A 7,728-nucleotide genomic window follows, 5' to 3' on the forward strand; every position below is an offset into this window, starting at 1 on the left:
ATTTCTGAGCTGGAGTTTGCAAGGGTAAGAATGAGTGATGGTACATCTTCACTTGCAGATTGTTCCTCCTCTACTGCCAATGGGCCCGGGACTTTATCAGGATCTGGAAACAATGAATAGAGAAAATGGTTAGTAGCAAGACGCAGTGGTATACTGTTGCAAAAGAGTGGTTGACCAGTGAAGCACCAGGCTGTGATGCAGTTTGAGCGAAGGGGATAATTAGTAGATAAGAGAAATGGATGGCTATAGGGCCAAGCACCCTGTGGCACACTTACTCCTGCTCCACCCTCTGAAACAAATCTGGCTCCCCCTCTATGCAGGATATTCACAGCAGCCTCGTAAGCAGATGACAGCATGTTAAAGTACAGGTCTTCTCCCTGGCATTGTTGTGTTACTTTGCCCTGCAAGAGGAATGGGAGTGTTAGGGAGTGGCGCGCTGAAGAATTCTAAATATCTGTGTGTGAGGGTGGAATAGTTTTTCTGGTGTTATGATGAAACATCAGGTGTGTGCAAGGGAAGACATTAATAGTGAGAGCAGTGGCAGAGATTTTAAGTGTCAGCAGGAGGAGGCCACTGAAGGATGGTGCAATGATTGGATGAGAGGAATGTGAAGCTGGGAGGTCAACATTTTCACTAACGCTGTTACACTAAAGTGGTGCATGACTGTACTGACAATAACAACAAGACTGTGAATGGGTGTTTCACCTTAGCAGCTCAGGTCAGGTCATTGAACTTCTTTCTGTACTGCTTCCAGATTCAAGGGGTAAATTTCTGGCATTTACATGTTAGACCACCTCAAATCATGCTTGCCTGGCAAGGTGGTGGGGCACCTTTCTCCCATCTGATGGAAATAGGATATTCTTCCTTATCCTTACGTTCTCCGCTAAAGCCTCCAGGGCATATCGTAGAATCTGAGTGCTCTCCAGTTGATATTTTTATGTCTTCTGGTACACCAGCAGCCTTAATTGTGTGTTACAATGACCACCCTTTAACAGGTACAAGGCCCTAGGAACTGATGTCGAGCCTGCCCAAAATTACTCTGCCCCCACGATGGGCCAGATCTCCAATTACCAGTGTGATCTGGGCTGACAGCTCGCTCATCAAATTTAAATGAGGCATGAATCTGAAAAGGGTTCGTACTTCACGCTGACGTCATCAAGCAAGTGGTACGGTCACGCCACCCTCTTCTCACCCATTTGGACCCAATGTGAAAGTCTCCCCCATTTTCAGAAACAGGAAGTGATTTGAATCAGTTAAAGTTTTGGTGTTATTTTCTATGTGGATGCGTGGGCCAAATTATCTGGATACCACCACAACTTTTTCATAGTCTCTCAGTCATCCCTAGGTATTGCGTTTGAGAATGTAGATCTGTCTAGGTGCTGGCTGCATGTTAAGTAATCACACTTGTTGATGCCAAGACTTGTACTCTACATACGACTGTTGTGTCTGTTCACGGTATTATTTTTGCACATAAAGATGGCAGCTGCTGGACTCTGAAGTAAGTATCACTGCAGTACAAAAATCCCCCTTTAGCACTGACACAGGCAAAGGGCAACAAAATCCCAATAATAGCATAAACAGTCAAAAGTAAAATAAAACTACAGCCGGAATTTTCCAGGGTGGTAGCGGGCACGATCGGTGGCAGGTCAGGTGGGAAAGTTGTTATTTTTGACAGCGGGTCGGGAACCGACTGTCATCTCGTTCCCACATGCCTTTCCCCCAGGTGTATCTGTCATTGTGCAGTTGACCCGACCAGTAGTGGTGGGGGACCCAATTGAGATCATTATCAGGTAGTTTACATAGGAACATAGAAGATAGGAGCAGGAGTAGGCCATTTGGCCCCTCGAGCCTATTCCGCCATTCAATGAGATCATGGCTGATCACTCAAATTCAGTACCCTGTCCCTGCTTTCTCCCCATATCCCTTGATCCCTTTAGCCTTAAGAAATATATCTAACTCCTTCTTGAATATATTTAATGAGTTGGCCTCAACTGCCTTGTGTGGTAGAGAATTCCACAGGTTCACCACTCTCTGGGTGAAGAAATTCCTCCTCATCTCAGTCCTAAATGGCTTACCCATTATCCTTAGACTATAACCCCTGGTTCTGGACTTCCCCACCATCGGGAACATCCTTCCTGCATCTAGTCTGTCTAGTCCTGTTAGAATTATATAAGTTTCAATGAGATCCCCTCTCATTCTTCTAAACTCCAGCGAATATAAGCCCAATCGACCCAATCTCTCCTCCTATGTCATTCCTGCCATCCCAGGTATCAGTTTGGTGAATCTTCGCTGCACTCTCTCCATGGCAAGAACATCTTTCCTCAGATAAGGCGACCAAAACTGCACATAATACTCAAGGTGTGGTCTCACCAAGGCCCTGTACAACTGCAGCAAGACATCCTTGCTTCTGTACTCGAATCCTCTCGGTATGAAGGCCAACATACCATTTGCCTTCTTAACCGCCTGCTGCACCTGCATGCTTACCTTCAGTGACTGGTGCACAAGGACACCCAGGTCTCGTTGCACTTCCCCTTTTCCCAATCTATTGCCGTTCAGATAATAATCTGTCTTCCTGTTTTTGCCACTGAAATTAATAACCTCGCATTTATCCACGTTATACTGCCTTTGCCATGCATCTGCCCAATCACCCAACCTGTCCAAATCATACTGGAGTTTCTCTGCATCCTCCTCACAGCACACACGCCCACCCAGCTTTGTGTCATCTGCAAACTTGGAGATATTACATCTAGTTCCCTCATCTAGATCATTTATATATATTGTGAATAGCTGGGGTCCTTGCACCGATCCCTGTGGTACCCCACTAGTCACTGTCTGCCACTCGGAAAAAGACCCGTTTATTCCAACTCTTTGCTTCCTGTCTGCCAACCAGTTCTCTATCCAAGTCAGTACCTTACCCCCAATCCCATGTGCTTTAACTTTGCACGCTAATCTCTTATGCGGGACCTTATCGAAAGCTTTCTGAAAGTCCAAATACACCACATCCACTGGTTCTCCCTTACTTATTCTACCAGTTACATCCTCAAAAAATTCCAGTAGATTAGTCAGCATGATTTACCTTTTGTAAATCCATGTTGACTTTGTCCGATCCTGTCACTGTTTTCCAAGTGCTCTGTTATTACATCTTTTATAATGGACTCTAGCATTTTCCCCACTACCGTTGACAGGCTTACTGGTCTATAATTCCCCATTTTCTCTCTACCACCTTTTTTAAATAATGAGGTTACATTAGCTAACCTCCAATCCATGGGAACTGTTCCAGAGTCTATAGAATTTTGGAAGATGACCAGCAATGCATCTACTATTTCTTGGGCCACTTCCTTAAGTACCCTAGGATGTAGATTATCAGGCCCTGGGGATTTATCGGCCTTCAATCCCGTCAATTTCCCTAACACCATTTCCCTACAAATACTGATTTCATTCAATTCCTCCCTCTCATTACACCTTATGTTCCCCGACATCTCTGGGTGGTTATTTGTGTCCTGCTTTGTGAATACAGTACCAAAGTATGTATTTAATTGGTCAGCCATTTCTTTGTTCCCCATTATAAATTCCCCTGATTGTGACTGCAATGGACCTATGCTTGACTTCACCAATCTTTTTCTCTTCACATATCTACAGAAGCTTTTACAGTCAGTTTTTATGTCCTCTCCTTGGATCTTACGGCATCCCTAATTTCCCTTGTTAGCCATGGTTGAGACCCCTTTTTTGTTTTATTTTTATGCCAAACAGGGAGGAACAAATTCTGTAGTTCATCCATGTGATCTTTAAATGTTGGCCATTGCCTATCCACCGTCGACCCTTTAAGTATCGTTCCCTAATCCATCCTAGCCAACTTATGCCTCATACCATCGTAGTTTCTGTAGGGTTCTCAAAATTCCCACATTCCCCGAAAGTTATGGATAAAGGGACCCTGTATGGACCAGTTATTAAATAGGGTACCCAAAATGGCTTCTGAAACCTCGTGACCAAGGCCTGCAGGATTTTGAAAGCAAGGCCCTGCAGAAGGCAGGCCCATTCAAATCCTGAAACGAAACCTAACATGCATGGATCTGTGAAAGACTTTGTCTTTTTCTAAAGCCAGACAGCTAGGTAAACACAGAATATGCATTCTTCATCTTGGAACAGATCAAGTCAGGATGGACCTAATTTTGAGGCCATTAACTTTTTGCATAAATAATCGGTAACAGCTCAAAGTAGCTACCAAGCCAGGAAAAGACAATTAAATTTCATAAATAACAAACAGCCAGGATATTGAAGCCAGTAAACAAGGAGACAACCACCCCAAAACCAGTTAAAGTGGATGAGTGTAATCACTTTAGACGAGCCCACCAAAATTAGACAAAGAACTGACCTGATTTGGCGTGCAGATAAGGGGTGAAGAACCAGGTATAATTGTAGGCCCACTGGTAGCTCTCTCTCTCTTGCCTCTTGCTCTTGCCTCTCTCGACCCCGAGGACGCCCATTACAACACTGAGGGCTAAACGCAGGAGGAGAACGGAACCCAAAATTCGAATGCACACAGGACACACGGGCCACAAACCGGCAGACGAGACGAGATGAACGGCAAAACCGATCAGCAGAGAAGGGCAGTGAAAAAGAAGCATTGGGGACGAGCGGGCACACACCCCGGCCTAGTTATAAGCTGGCGTTTGAAGCATGGGTAGGAAAATCAAACTAACAATATAAACCGCCAACCGAGCCCCAACCGCAACAAAACCGTCGGCGACCAAACCACCACCAGAAGAACAACCATTCCTGCAAGGTGAAGTACCCAACAAAAGACTTTACTCCCTATTTTTCTAACGAAGGAAAAGGAGTGTACTTCACACAGACGACTCCACCGCCGCACCCTGGGACCACGTGATGACGGCAGGCTCCAAAGACAATAAGAGCGAACCCCAAAACCACAACCGGCTTGATCGTCAGGTTTCGAACCATCAAAAAGGAACCCCATTGGTGAGCACGAATCCCTGGCCCCTCATAGCTTAATCTAGTTAGGTATTGGAGGTGGGATAAGGGTAAGGGGATTTTTAATGTGTTTGTTCCCTCGATGTGCCATGTGTTCCCCATTCCCAAATAAGTGTATTTTTATTTGCCTGTAATTATTCTAGTAATTCTCAGTGTTGTGATTTTATTGTGCCTGTAATAAAATTTACGGTTTCTTGTACCAAACTAGTTGTCTACTCTATTTCTGTATCGCTGCCTGTACCTACGTCCGGTGTCTAGAACCTAGGGGTGTGGGAGCAATTCAAACCACTCAGAGACAGTCAGGGGCAGAGCTGACTGGGCACACGCCACCCCCTACATTTCCTTTATTTAAATTCAGGACCCTAGTCTCTGAGTCAACTACTTCACTCTCCATTTTAATGAAGAATTTTATCATATTATGATCGCTCCTCCCCAAGGGGCCTCGCACAACAAGTTTGCTAATTAACCCTTTCTCATTACATAATACCCAGTCTAAGATGGCCTGATCTCTAGTTGGTTCCTTGACATATTGGTCCAGGAAACCATCCCGTATACACTGTAGGAATTCCTCCTCCACATTATTGTTACTAATTTGGTTAGCCCAATCTATATGTAGATTAAAGTCATCCATGATAACTGCTGTGCCCTATTGCACGCGTCTCTAATTTCCCATTTAATGCCATCCCCAACCTCAGCATTACTGTTTGGAGGTCTGTATACAACTCCCACTAATGTTTTCTGCCCCTTGATATTTCTCAGCTCTGCCCATACAGATTCCACATCATCAGAGCTAATAACCTTCCTTACTATTGTGTTAATCTCCTCTTTAACCAGCAATGCTACCTCACCTCCTTTTCCTTTTTTCCTGTCCTTCCTGAATATTGAATACCCCTGGATGTTGAATTCCCAGTCTTGGTCACCCTGGAGCCATGTCTTCGTAATCCCAATGATATCATATCCATTTACATCTATCTGCGCAGCTAATTCATCCACCTTATTACGAATGCTCCTCGCATTAAGACACAAAGCCTTCAGGCTTGATTTTTTAACACTCTTAGTCCTTTTATAATTATTATTTACTGTGGCCCTGTTTGATTTACACCTTTGATTTCTCTGCCTTCCACATTTGCTTTTTTCCTTCCTGTCTTTTGTTTCTATCCTTGCTTCCCTTTCCTCTGTCTCCCTGCACAGCTTCCCAACCCCCTGCCATTTTAGTTTAAACCCTCCCCAACAGCACTAGCAAACACTCCCCCTAGGACATCGGTTCCGGTCCCACCCAGGTGCAAAGAGACACTTAAGTGACTTTTTTCACTTTTTAAATTTCCCGAACGGCCACGGGATTCACGCAGCTCGGGAATCACGTCTGTCAACCTGAGGCGGGAGTTCCATGGCCTTGAAAGCATCAAATGTACAGTAAAAGCTCCCACCTGACAGATGATGACTTTTCTCAGACAGAAGCTGTGGCTCAGTCCATTTCCAGCACAGATTCTGCAGGCTGCAAGTCTTTCCAGCAAAGTCTCCATCCAGTCTCACCTCATTGGAAGAACTCTCTCACCATTGACAGAATGCTTCTGTTATCTGTACTTCATCTGCCATCTATTCCCTCAACATGGGTACCATTTATACTGTCGCACCTTGGTCCTCAGAATCGGACCACGATGAGCCCCAACACCAGCAGCACCAGGCACACCAGCAGCACCAACAACGACACCAACCTTCTCCGCAATCACCTAATGCTGCACAGGACACAGGGTATCAGCACTCGAGCACATTGCTGCCTTGGAGGCCAGGGATGGCCTCCTCATGGCCATATTTAGTTAACTTTATGCTGTACACCCCTATGGTTGCCACATGATGCGCCAGGTTGGCACCACCCCACACCAACATCATAAAGCATCCCTACAATGCCCAAGCCATTCCTTTCACACTCATCACCATTGAGGGGGGTACCGTTCTGTCTCACCATTCACTGCAACTTACTAAGCCACTTTGAAAGGTGCACACAAATCTGTCCAAGACCGGAAAGTGTTGAAAATAAAGATTATTATGTTTGACATCACATTAACAGAAACTTTACATAAACATTGGATAAAACACCCAAGTGCCTACCCTTGTGTGTTGTTAGTTAGTATGATTGCACTAGGATGAGTGTGAGTGTAAGGGATGTGATAATGTAAACAGAGAGAGAGAAGGATGGGTGGAGGTGCAAGGTAAGTTGGTGTGAGAATGATGTGTAGGAGTAGGGTAGGGAAGGCAGAGTGAAGGGGATGTAATGAGAGGCACAGCAGGATGCAGTTGAGTGTGGCTTTGTACTAACATTTCCTGATCTAATGAGATAATTGAAATGTTTGGGGCACTGTACCCAGGCCCTTCTGAACACATCCCTGCTTGTGACCTCCTCTGCAATCTGCAACCAAGCAGTCTTGATCTTCTGGGGAGGTCTCTTCTGCCCATTGGAAGGGAAGAGGACCTCCCTGCGTGCTCTGACACTCTCCATAAGCATATGGAGGGAGTCATCGGAGAACTGTGTGCAGCCCTTTGCCTCTGTGCAGTCATTGTCAGTGTTTGCGGCACTTCAATGCTGTAGTACACTGACAGCACTATGTTAAATGAAACTTCAAATGTAATGTGGCCATGGTCCCTTCAAAGATTCTGGCTGAAAACGCATCATGAACGATGTCACCAGACCCGCTCCATCTCATTGGGCGGGGTAACGTGCTGGGCGGGCTTAATAGGCCC

Source organism: Somniosus microcephalus, chromosome 6 (assembly GCF_052327205.1).
Source record: "Somniosus microcephalus isolate GS21.2 chromosome 6, FLI_Smic_1.0, whole genome shotgun sequence".
NCBI classification, from domain to species: domain Eukaryota; kingdom Metazoa; phylum Chordata; class Chondrichthyes; order Squaliformes; family Somniosidae; genus Somniosus; species Somniosus microcephalus.